Genomic DNA, 12598 nt, shown 5'->3' on the forward strand with positions numbered 1-12598 from the left:
ATATGAGTTAGGATTTTTTGGGTAGGGGATTCCACATATAGGTGAGAGTATGTGGTATTTGTCTTTCGTTAGCTGACTTATTTTACTTAGCTCAAGGTTCACCGATGATGTCACAAATGGCAAGATTTTCTTCTTTTTTATGGCTGAATAATATTCCATTATATACATACACCACATCTTCTTTATCCACTCATCCATAGACGGACACTTAAGTTGCTTCTGTATCTTAGCTATTGTAACCAGTGCTGTGATGAACATGAGGGTGCATGTATCTTTTCAAATTGGTGTTTTCTTTCCTTTAGATAAATACCCAAATGTAGAATTGCTGGTAATATAGTAGTTCTGTATTTAATTTTTTGAGGAACCTCCATACTGTTTTCTTTCTTCTTTTTTTAAGATTTATTTATTTGTGAGAGAGAGAAAGAGAAAGAGAGAGAGAATGCATGTGCAGAAGGAGGGACAGCAGGTGCAGGAGAGAGAAACCAAAGCAGGCTCCACTAAGTGCAGAGCCCAATGCAGGGCTCAGTCCCATGACCCTGAGATCAGATCTAAGCCGAAACCAAGGGTCAGATGCTCAACTGACTGTGCCACCCAGGTGCCCCCCTCCATACTGTTTTCTTTTTCTTTTTTTAAGATTTTATTTATTCATTCATTCGACAAAGATAGAGACAGCCAGCGAGAGAGGGAACACAAGCAGGGGGAGTGGGAGAGGAAGAAGCAGGCTCATAGCGGAGGAGCCTGATGTGGGGCTCGATCACAGAACGCTAGGATCACGCCCTGAGCCGAAGGCAGACGCTTAACGACTGCACCACCCAGGCGCCCCCCATACTGTTTTCTATAGTGACTGTACCAATTTACACTCCCACTAACAGTGCACAAGTGTTTCCTTTTCTCCACATCCTCACCAACACACTGTTTTTTGTCTGTTTAATAATAATCTTTCTAACAGGTATGAAGTGATATCTCGATGTGGTTTTGATTTGCATTTCTCTGGTGATTAATGATGTTGAGCACCTTTTCATGTGCCTGTTGACCATCTGCATATATTCCTTGGAAAAATGTCTATTCAGATCCTTTACCCATTTTTTAGTTAGATTATTTGTTTTTACTATTGAATTGTAGGAGTTCTTTACATATTTCAGATATTAACTTCTTATCATATATGTGGTTTGCAAATATTTTCTCCCATTTGGTAGGTTTCCTTTTTATTTTATTGATAGTTCCCATTGCTGTGCAGAAACTCTGTACTTTGATGTAGCTCCGTTTGTTTTTTGGTTTTTGTTTTTGTGGTTTTTTTGCTTTTGTTGTCTTTGCTTTTGGTGTCATATCCAAAAAATCACTGCCAAGACCAACATAAAGGAACTTACCATCTATATTTTCTTCTAAGACTTTTATGGTTTTAGGTCTCATATTCAGGTCTTTGGTCTGTTTTGAGTTAATTTTTGTGCATGGTATGAGAAAGTGGCCCAATTTCGTTCTTTAGCATGTGGCAGGTCAGTTTTCCCAACATTGTTCATTGAAGAGATGGTCCTTTCTGCATTGTATGTTCTCTGCTCTTTTGTCATGTTAATTAACCAAATATGCCTGGGTTTATTTGTGGGGTATCTATTCTGTTCCATCAATCAATGTGTCTGGTTTTTTTTGTCTGTTTGTTTTTTGTTTTTTAAAGATTTTATTATTTATTTGACAGAGATAGAGACAGCCAGCAAGAGAGGGAACACAAGCAGGGGGAGTGGGAGAGGAAGAAGCAGGCTCCCAGCAGAGGAGCCCGATGTGGGGCTCGATCCCAGAACGCCGGGATCACGCCCTGAGCCGAAGGCAGACGCTCAATGACTGCGCCACCCAGGTGCCCCACAATGTGTCTGTTTTTATGCCAATACTGTACTGTTTTGATTATTATAGCTTTATAATATAGTTTGAAATGAGGAAGTGTGATGCCTCCATCTTTGGTCTTCTTTCTCAAGATTGCTTTGGCTATTGGGGTCTTCTGTGGTTTTTTTCCTATTTCTATAAAAAGTGCTATTGAGATTTTGATAGGGATTGTATTGAATCTATAGATTTCTTTGTGTAGTATGGACATTTAAACAAAATCAATTCTTCCAGTCCATGAGCATGGAATATCTTTCCATTTATTTGTGTCTTCAATTTCTATCATCAGTGTCTTATAGTATTCAGTGTATGGATCTCTCACCATAATTTTATTTCTTTTAACTGTCAGATAGCTAATTTTTTTGCTCCCCTGAGGAATCATTCCTCTAGGCCAGTAGGTTTCCAACAGCATCGGCATCACCTGGGAGCTTTAGAAATGCAAATTCTCAGCACTGACTCCAGCTCTACCAAATCAGAAACGTGCAAATCAGGAACCAGCAATCTGTTCTAGCCACTCTTTCCGGTGATTTCAATTCATGCTGCAATTTGAGAACCGCTGCTCCAGGACTTTTATTATTCCCCCACCCCAACTTGGCCAAAGGCCTGTGGAGGACACATGGTGCTTTTGCCTGAATACGTGCATTTTGTAAAAAAGAGGATCTAAAGATCCTGTGGCTGGGAAAGGGAAGACTCCAAGATTTTCATAGCCCATCAGGTTGAATTAACAACTTTTGATAACAGATAGAAAACTGATGAACAGATGACTACCCCAACTGTCAAAGGTAAATCAAGGGAGCGTCAATGTTTTCTTTAAAAAAATAAATAACATGGAGCCTACTCCAAGAAATGGCCAAATGATTCATTAAAACTTAACAGTTCGGGATGCCTGGGTGGCTCAGTCAGTTAAGCATCTGCCTTTGGCTCAGGTCATGATCTCGAGGTCCTGGGATTGAGCCCCACATCAGGCACCCTGCTCAGTGGGGAAGTCACCCCCTCCCTCTTCTCCTCCCCCTTCCCTGCTCGTGCTTGCTCTCTCTCAAATAAATAAATAAATAATCTTTTTTAAAAAAACTGGTAAGTTGTACAGCACACAGCCAGAGTGCAAGGGTTTAGCTGGAAATAAGTTTAATGTTGGTGACGTTAAATGCTCATCTCAATAATTTGGGGACAGGAATGGGGGGATGGCAGCATAAGAAATCTTTTAAGACTATTGATTTCATATCACCAAGGTTCTTTCCAGAAATGCACGAAAGTACAGGTCAGCAGCTGCATGTCAGAGTACTTATCTCATCATCAACCCTCCATATCACTGAGGATTATAGACTTCTTAATATTCATAAATCAAAGAAGGTGAAAATGTCATGATATTGTTGTTTAACTTTCATGTCTTTGATTACTACTGAAGTTGGACACTACAAAATGCTTATTAGTCATTTTTCTTTCTTCCTTTGTAAATGGTGCATTTGGGTCCTTTGCTTATTTTTCTAATAAGCTATAAATATTTTTAATTGATTTGTAAAATGTATCATATAGGCAGTACATTATAAAATATTTTTCTCCATCTGTCAGTTACCTTCCATCTTCTTTATATTATATGCATGATATATGTGATATTATATTGTCTATTACATATATTATGTATATCACATATATGATTTTTGTGTTTTTTTCATACACACAACTTTATATAGTCAGTTCGGTTTCTCCTGTGTGCTTTCTTTCAATGCATTTTGGTTTGCTTAAATTTTTCAATCCAAGACATGTTTTCCTACATTTTGTCTTAGTAGCCTTAAAAAAATTCTGAAGTGGTTTCATGCGATTTTTACCTCCATCTTTTTAATGCTCTACAATTTATTTCAGTGCATGGTATGGACAAAGCTATAAGTAGATTTTGTTTCTAAAAGAAATGCATGATTTTCCCCATAGTTTTTTGGTAAGAAAACCCATCCCTCGCATGGTCTTATGATGCTTCATTACAAAATCTCAAATGTGTGTGTCTATTTCAAGACTATTGTACTCAACAATCTATCTGTGAATTCTAGAGTCTGTCCAACTTTTTATTTAACACTTCATTTTGTAACTGACATCTCATAGGGAAGGTTCACACCTGTGCTTTCTTTCCTTCTCTAGTCCCAGTTGTTTATTTTACCAGATAAACTTTAAGATTATTTTGCCAAATTGCAAAAGGAAACCCTTTTGGGATTGGAATTGAATTAGAATCTCTATATTAAGTGGAAAAACTTTTCTCTGTAGTAGGTAAATTCAAAAAGTGATTTAAAAAGCATTACATACTGCTGTATATTTATGCAGTTTGCATATCTATTTTTTTAGAGTATAGATTCCACAGATTTCTACTAAGGGTTATTTCAGGAGTCTTTGATTTTCTGACGCTAGTGTGAATATAATCTTTGCTTTCATTTTATTTCTGATAGTCTAGCATTTTAAAAATTGTTGATTTTTAAAATATTTACCATCAACATTTCTTCTATCAAACTAGCTGTTCCACTGAGCATCTAGAGGCCACTGGAGAGACACAAGCATGTTTACGAGCGCCATGGGCTGAGGAAGGCGAGCCTGCATTCAGAAGCTCTGCAGGCCCTCCAACACTTGTCTCTTCACAATCCTCATTTTACAAGACAGGGAGGAGACATATGCACAAGGTAATGGGAGCGCCACGTCTTAGTCCATTCAGGCTACAATTAGAAGATACCACAGCCTGGGTGACATATAAACAACAGAAATCCATTTCTCACAGTTCCGGAGTCTGGAAAGTCCAAGAGCAAGGCACTGGCAGATTGAGTGTCTGGTGAGGCCCGCTTCCTGGGTCATGGACGGCTGTCTTCTCCCTGTGCCCTCACAGGGTGGGGGGCAGAAGGGAGCTCTCTCCAGCCTGTTTTGTAAGATCACTAATCCCATTCACCTAATCATGTCCCAAAGGCAACCTCCTAATGTCATCAACTTGGAAGTCAGGGTATCAACATGAGTTTTGGGAGGAAACAAACATTCGATCTATAGCAGGCCAATTCTCCATTAGAAAAAGAAGGAGGTGTCTGGCTTCGACTGCTGGTAGCTCTTTAAACTTTGTCCTCAGCACAATTCCATGCAAAGAAGAAAAAGGCAATTTGATATCCTATTACACAGCATCAGAGACAGACATGGCCATGCATTTAAGCACATTATTTGTAACTAATCAATATTCCCCAAAGTTCTAATGGTACACACACACACACACACACACACACAACTCTTCCAGGTATTAGGCAGAAGAAAGATTTTCTCTTGCTTTCATTATCTCATTCTCTGAACCTGAGGTACATTTACTCATGACTAACACTTAACTAGAATTTCCTTGATTCCTTCTTTCTGCTCACCTTCCACATCTAATCCATCAACCCATCCCAGTGACTCTGCTTCCAAACGCATACTGACTGTGCTCCCTTCTCCCCAGCCCACTGCAGCCACCCTTGTGCAAGCTGCCACCATCTGTCCATTGGGGCGACCACATAGTTTCCCCTATTCTTGCTTTCCTTCCCACTCCCCTACGATCCATTTCCACACAGCGGATAGAGGGATCTTTTCAAAATACAGGTCCGATTTTGCAAGTCCTCTGCTGAAACCTTCCATCAGCTTCCCATTGTCCTTGGAATAAAGGCCACACTCCTTGCTCTGCCCCCCTCCCCCCGCATCTAGGATCTGGCCCTTGTTTGTCTCTTCAGCCTCATCTAGAGTCACTCTGTTTGAAGCTCTTGCCCCCAAAGCTCTATCCACTTGGGCCTGTACATTTCCTCAAACAAGATGAACTTGTCGCATACAGACGCTGGATCTTTGCATGACCAGCTGCTTCTTGACGTTGAGATGTCTAGTCGAAGGGCACCTCGTCAGAGAGGCCTGCCCTGACCATCTCCACCTGAAGTAGCTATTTATTCACTCTGCTCCATGACCCTCTTTTCATTCTCTGTGTAGTTCTTGTCACTCTCTGGCTTTTTGAATGGTCTGTCTGTTGCCTGCCTGCCCACCACCACCAGAATGAAGCTTCCTGAGGTGGGACAGTGCCTGTTTGGTCCTTGACTGTATTCCAGTGTCCAGAAGGAAGCCTTATATGCAGGAGGGTGTCAGTAATGCTTAATGAATGAAAGACTCAGAAATGTTTAATTAATGCTTTATTAATGAAGGATCTCAGAAATGCTTGATTAATAAATGCTTAATTTGGACAGGTGATAGAGCTCAGGAAAGAGCTCTTTCCCAGTAGCAGAGACACCTGCTGCTTTCGGACTGATCAGGCCAGACCGTTGGCAGAAGTGGTAATCATGGGTGGGAACATTCTTCTACCTTGCTCATGCTTGCGCTATTGCTCTTCAAAGCCTAAGAAGTGAAATGGCCGTAACCCTTGCTCAGCTAAACCTTCTGATGGGTAGTTAGTGATAACTCTTGCACACCTTGGCAAACTCCTGATGGATATTTCTTTTTTCCAGTACTATTATGACTTCATATCTTTTTTGTTTGTTTAAATGGACATTTGACCATGAAATTGGGGGAAAGGTAAGAAGGTGCCACCACAACCCAGAAGTCCACAGGCACTGCTGGCAATCAAACAAAGGTGATATTGACATAGTTGCATATTCAGCCCATGTTCAGAATTGGCTATAGAGAATTATGTTTTAATGTATTCATATTTGCCTTTTCTTCATTTAATAAATGTAACTCTTATAAGTAGCATGCTAATAGCACACATCTGGTAGATAAATAATAGTCGAAAATTGTTATCAGTTATCCTCCCAAGACAAAGGTATTTGATGTGAACCCCAATCTTCTCATTTATGAGATGGGAATAATAATAATAATAATAATAATAATAATAGTATCTAGCTTAAGGTTGTTGTAAAGATTAAATGAGATAATCAGCATAAAACTCTGTGTACACACTTTATAAATGGGATTTCATTTAATCCTAACAAAACACTTTAAAGAAGTAAGTAGAGAAAACTTGGGTTCATGGACAGTTCTAACAACTTGTCCAAGGTAATGCGTGACCTAATCAGCATTCGAACTCAAGCCTGTGTAATTTCAAACCCTTGTCCTTTCTATGACACCATGCACACTTTCTCAGAAGCTGACATACGCTAAGCACCTTAACTTTGCTGAGAGACTGGTGTATAATCCAGAACAACAGTGCATGTGCAATGGTGTTTTTAGCCTTTCTGGTGAGTAGAATACTTAAATCTGCCCCTGAGGACATTCACCCGTGATGACCAATTTCTTAAGATGTAAATTTCCAATCAGGAAGGAATCCATCAAATCTGTAAGATTATTCCAGGCCATCAAGTTTTTTAAATGCTGCCTGACCCATAGACCTGGCCAAATCTTTCTCTTGGTTGTGGATGTTCTTCATGCAGGTTGGCCATGACCCGGACCTGCCAAGGTCCAGGGAAGGTGGCATTAGTCCCTGATGCCAATACTTCCTTCCTGTGTCCTTGTCCTTTCCTCTGGTGCCAGTGCGTCTGCCCTTTGTGACCTTTAGCTCAACTGGAAGTGAGGAGATCTCCCTGAGCTGGGATTTGCAGTAGAGGAGACAGACCTAATAATTTAGTCTGCTCTGGGCTGCAGCTTCTTTGGCTTCTACTTCCTCCAGTTAGTCCGGCCTAGTTCACTGGAGTTCTACAGAAGTACTTGGAGGTCAAAACCCCAGCTCAGTAATGGTGATGATTTGCTTGGCTCTGTCTTCTGAATTCGCTCCTCCTTGACAGGAAGAGGGAAGTACAATCTGAGTGTTCCTGGATCTTGGCCAAAGTAACAACACAGGACTTTAATCTCATATTTGTCCCTAACATTCTCCACATATCTGCTAGATCCTGTTATTTTCTTTCCTGGACATGGTTAGATGAACACTGCCAAATCCTTAGTCTTAGATTTCTTAACTAATCTCCATGTAAACCAACTTCTTTCTGCTAAAACACTTAGTCTTTAGACAAAATGATAACATTCCAGTGTATCAACCCCATTCTGACAGCACCTTGTTGGGACTGCATTCCAGTGGCAATCTTGTTTTAATTGAACTTTATGATTTCTCCAGTTTTTCAGCCCTGAACATTCTCTTTCCACGGCTTGGATCTCTGAAGAGCTCATTTATCCATTCACTATGAGTTGGTCCTATTCTTTCAATCACAGAGCTTAACCTTATTTCCAAATTAGGAGGCAACTAAGTTAGTCCATTTAGGTCTTACTTACACTCTTCCAGAGACATATGGGACTCATCTACATGGAAAATTCATTAGCAAACTTATTTTTTAGAAGACTCGTTATACTGAATGATTATATATAGCAAGAATCTGGGAAAAACTTTATCTCCATTCCAGAAGCATCTACTGCAAATACCATAATAAACTCTATTATTCTTGTGTTATCTGAACCATATGAATTATCTGAATTGTTTCCCCCTCTGCCTAACCCTTGATGCAGGAAATACAAAGTTCTCGTGCCTGAACTGAGAAGATAAAGGGTTTAAGGAAGAGTAAGATAGACTAGTGAGTTGTCAAAATCATGTGGTACCCCATTGTTACCCAAGAACTATCTGTATAATAATATATTTCCAGAAAAGTAAAACTGGAAACTGTCCCACAAGATTCAATTACTACACATTTGAACACCCCAGAATACTGAACTTTAGTTGTTCTTAGTAGACAAAATAAAAATCACTTTATATTTATTGAATTAAAAAGCAGTATTCCCCAAACCAGTAGGTTTTCTCCTTCAGGCTATTTTCCTTATTCATTAAATGGCAACATCTACAATGGATGCTTAGATCCACAGGCATGGGAACCATTCTGAATCTCTGATCGAAAGGGTGAATGGTTCATAGTTTAAGGAAGAACGGTCACTTTGGAAATGCTCTATTTTAGGGTAACTTAGGAGATGTCTGAGCTGGAAATCACTCAGGTGCTGCTCCAGTAATGGCCTGAGCTCTTCCCATGTTTATTCAGTACACATCAATATGTTTGGATTGAGCATTTAACATGATAAACCAAATGACATCACTCCTCTTTTCCCTCCTCTTCCTCTCCTCTCTCTCCCTTTCCCTCCCCTTGCTCCACCTCAACCTAGGTGTATTCTTCAGTTCTCTTTGCTGTTTGGGACATACCTAGTGTGAGCTAGAATGTATAGGATTTCTACACTCATGATATTTGACGATATTGCATAGGACACATAAGCATCTAAGCAACGTCCTTCATGCCAAGCTCTCAGGAGTATTGGGATCCATCTGAAGTTTTTGCGGTGCTATTGGTTGCTTTTCATGTAGTGTGAGTTGTGGCGATAAGAGCTTGTGTGTAGTTGCTGATTTGAGAGGAAATTATGGAACCCTGTAGTAAGGGAAGTTTAACCAAAAAGAAACTTCATAAAAGCATACAGCTTTATTGGGCTTGAGACATTACTTTTAGTTATTTCACGTTGCTAGTATACACCATCGGTCACTAAAGTTTCCCAAGATTGTGCAAGATGGACCACTCTATTGTGTTCACTTTATTACTATCCCCAAGCCCTCAAAGAGGCTGGAGCTAGTAAGAAAGGGGCATTTAACACTTTAGAATCACAAGGTTCTACCCAAACAGCCTTGCTAAAAGGAGACAAAATTGCAACCGTTGATCACACATACCCATTAACCAGTGTGATTGCAGAATGTTCCAGAAATAATGTTTATCTTAGTCTTTTTCTCATCAAGAGTTTTCAATTTTATTTTTACACAACTTGGTTTCTCCTGAAATTCTGCATATTACAATGGAATCTGATGAGAAGCTTGGCTTTGCTTATTCCGTAGGATAGGACAAATATGTCAGGACTCCACAGCAAAGGTACCGTTTCTACCTCAAGGAGTGGAACAAAACCAAGAGACCCTACATGTCTATGATACATATAACTACCCACAAGTCTAGCCCAAAACTATACTGTTAATCAAATAGGTTTGTGTATTTAGTTAACTGGAAACTTTTCAATAGTTTTCAATAGGTCGGTGCATCCTTTTGGTTGGGAAACTAATACCACTGTTTTCCCAGCCTTTCTCCAGGTTGAGGAAACGAATCAACCAAACTGAGAGGTTACGAAATAAAGTACTTCAGGTTCAAAAAACCATCTCACAAGATCACCCTTTGATTTATTATTTGTTTTTTGATAATTTTCTTTATTGAAACTATAGAGCTCAATTGAAAATTACAACGACGGCAGTCATGGTTTAGTAAGAAGAATGCCTGTTTTGCAGTAAAAATCCCCTAAGGAAGGATAAGAACACTTAGCTATGCGATTTGAACAAACATATAAATATAGAGTATGCCATTGGGAAGAAGAGAGCTGCAGCAGCCTGGTTCACACTTCCGTGTTCAGATTCCCTAAGTACTGTGTACGTTGTATCCACTGCAAATTATTCCTAAGTTATAGAATAATTATAGCCCACACTTTGGTTGCTGAGGCTGTATTACGTTTTCCACCATTAAGCATGAAATAGATAGTGTAAATATGCATGAAGTTTTGCTCTAATGGAAACAATGTGAATTTGTAAATAGGGATATCATAAAAGTAAGCATTGCTTTCCCTGAAAAAAAAATATACAAGAAAATATAGGCCCAATATTTTTTCTTCACATGTAGCTGAGCTAATAATTTGCTTTAAAACAAATAAAAATGTATTTCAGTTGTTATTATCCTAGCATAGTTCTGAATAGAAAAGATTATTGACGCTAGAATATTCATATGTAAAGTTAAGTGTGTCTTTTAAAGAGGCATTTACCTACAAGGCCTTTTATTCACAAGACTTTGAGGAAGTTCTTTGCCTCTGCCAGCTGAAGTAATTTTAACTCAATGAGAACAGCAAGGACACCATTCCTACATTTAAGGTGATTTCCACAGACGGAGGAAGACCAGATCTACATACCGAGGAAAATTGAAAAACACCCTCTGTGTTACAGGTGAACACACAGGCAAAGTGATTTAAAGTCATAGAGGGAACATTGACAGGGTGAAACTTGTAAAGGAAATCCAGCAAGAGGTGAGTAATGAGCTTTCCAACCGTGTGGAATTTCGCCTGGTGGGAAATTCAGAGTACTTTTCGAGAAATGTCCTCAGAGACCTAAATTCTTTGGCCTTCTTAAAACACTTAAATAATTTTAAAATGCGTTCCAGTTTTAGGAAATGCAGCATCATCTCAAATAGCAAAACTTCCTGCAAGAAAGTCATCCTGGGGGCGCCTGGGTGGCACAGCGGTTAGGCATCTGCCTTCGGCTCAGGGCGTGATCCCGGCGTTATGGGATCAAGCCCCACATCAGGCTCCTCTGCTATGAGCCTGCTTCTTCCTCTCCTACTCCCCCTGCTTGTGTTCCCTCTCTCGCTGGCTGTCTCTATCTCTGTCGAATAAATAAATAAAATCTTTAAAAAAGAAAAAAAAGAAAGAAAGTCATCCTGATAAGAGAGCAATGGGGGGGGGGTGCAGAAAGGCCGGGCCCTTTTGACTCCGCTTGGGCCCGTGGGAGCGGGAGGGATGGTTCTGACTGGGCCTGGGCCCTCAGAGTTGAAGGCGGAGAGTAGAGAACACCCCCGCCCTTGTGCGGGTCCTGGCTGTTTGTCTTGGGAGAGGTAGACGTGGCTCCACTGTGGCCTAAAGGTCAGAGACACAGGAGTCAGGCTGTGCCCAACATGGTAGCCATCCTAGTTGGGCTTGTTGTCAGGAATGCCGTGTCTGCAGATGGGGGAGCCTTTGGGGGCTCCTCCTCATTCACGGGGACATGTCCCTGCCTGTTCACTCTTCTTTTTGACTATGATGTCCACTGGAGGGCTCTGACATAAGACTGGTGACTCAGGAAGGCCTCCTGCCACCCAGAGGTAAGCCGGGCCTCACTTCTCAGGCTCTTGTGGCTGTTGAGCAAGAGAGAGCAGCGTGAGTGCTGACCCTGGAAAGTGAGGGGGCCCGATCAGAAGGGCCGAGGGCACCACGCTGAGGAGCCTCCCCTTCGCTTTGCCACAGTGGGGACCCACATGAGCAGGGAGCCCACGAAGGTGAACTGAAGTCCCACCAGACGTAAAATCCTTCTGCGAGAGGGACTTCTTATTCCTGTCTGCGAAATGGCTTAACTGCTAAAACAGGCCAACAGAGAACTAAAAGGGCACCCACCTCGCATGTCCTGAATAAAGTAAAAGGGGTTCCTTTCCTTCTCCTGTGAGAGGGGATGTGCACTTGGGTGGGCAAGGGCCGAGAGCCAGAGCTGAGGGGACCTGCGGTTCAGGAAGGACAGGGCCATCCCGTGGGTGGCGAGATAGGAAGTGAGCAAACACTGCCACAAAGGCTTTATCCGGCTGGACTGCCTCGAAGGCAGCCGTGAAAGTCGCGTCTGTGCATTCCAGATGCCGGCCTTGCCTGGCCTTCCCTCTGCTCTGAGACTCCGAGAACCGGCATGGGCCCTGGAGATCACAGGGGCTCAGCGCTGGCTTGGGACTGACTGAGCAGAGGATGCCCTCGAGGAGAGAAAACGAGGGCAAGACAGAGGCCGTGAAGCTCTTGCAAAGGCCAGCAGGATGTTAAGAGCCTGGACCTGGATGGCGGCTGAGGGGATGGACAGGGGCTACTCTGACCAGACTCGGGACACTGACGGCCTGTGAGGACTGAAGGAGAGAAATGGGCCAAGAACGCCTCTGAGGCTTCGACTCAGGCAACTGGGCTTTGAGCGGAAGAGCAAGCCTTTGAGAGAGGGTAA

The 12598-nt window shown here is 41.6% G+C and overlaps 1 long non-coding RNA gene across 2 annotated transcripts in view; it reads left to right on the forward strand.

Moving 5' to 3' along the window:
* LOC130542111 (uncharacterized) overlaps window positions 1-11251 on the forward strand; it is a 163016-nt gene extending 151765 nt beyond the window's left edge. The window contains exons 8-10 of one of the 2 annotated variants that reach the window (XR_008956426.1): window positions 4367-4529; window positions 10820-10899; window positions 11034-11251. This is a non-coding gene — a long non-coding RNA (uncharacterized LOC130542111). Of the gene's footprint in view, window positions 1-4366; window positions 8276-10819; window positions 10900-11033 lie in introns of those variants that run through there. The other variant, XR_008956427.1, reaches the window with a different exon arrangement.
* Window positions 11252-12598: the final 1347 nt, after the last annotated feature.

The sequence above is a fragment of the Ursus arctos genome, unplaced genomic scaffold, assembly GCF_023065955.2.
Source record: "Ursus arctos isolate Adak ecotype North America unplaced genomic scaffold, UrsArc2.0 scaffold_3, whole genome shotgun sequence".
Taxonomy (NCBI): Eukaryota; Metazoa; Chordata; class Mammalia; order Carnivora; family Ursidae; genus Ursus; species Ursus arctos.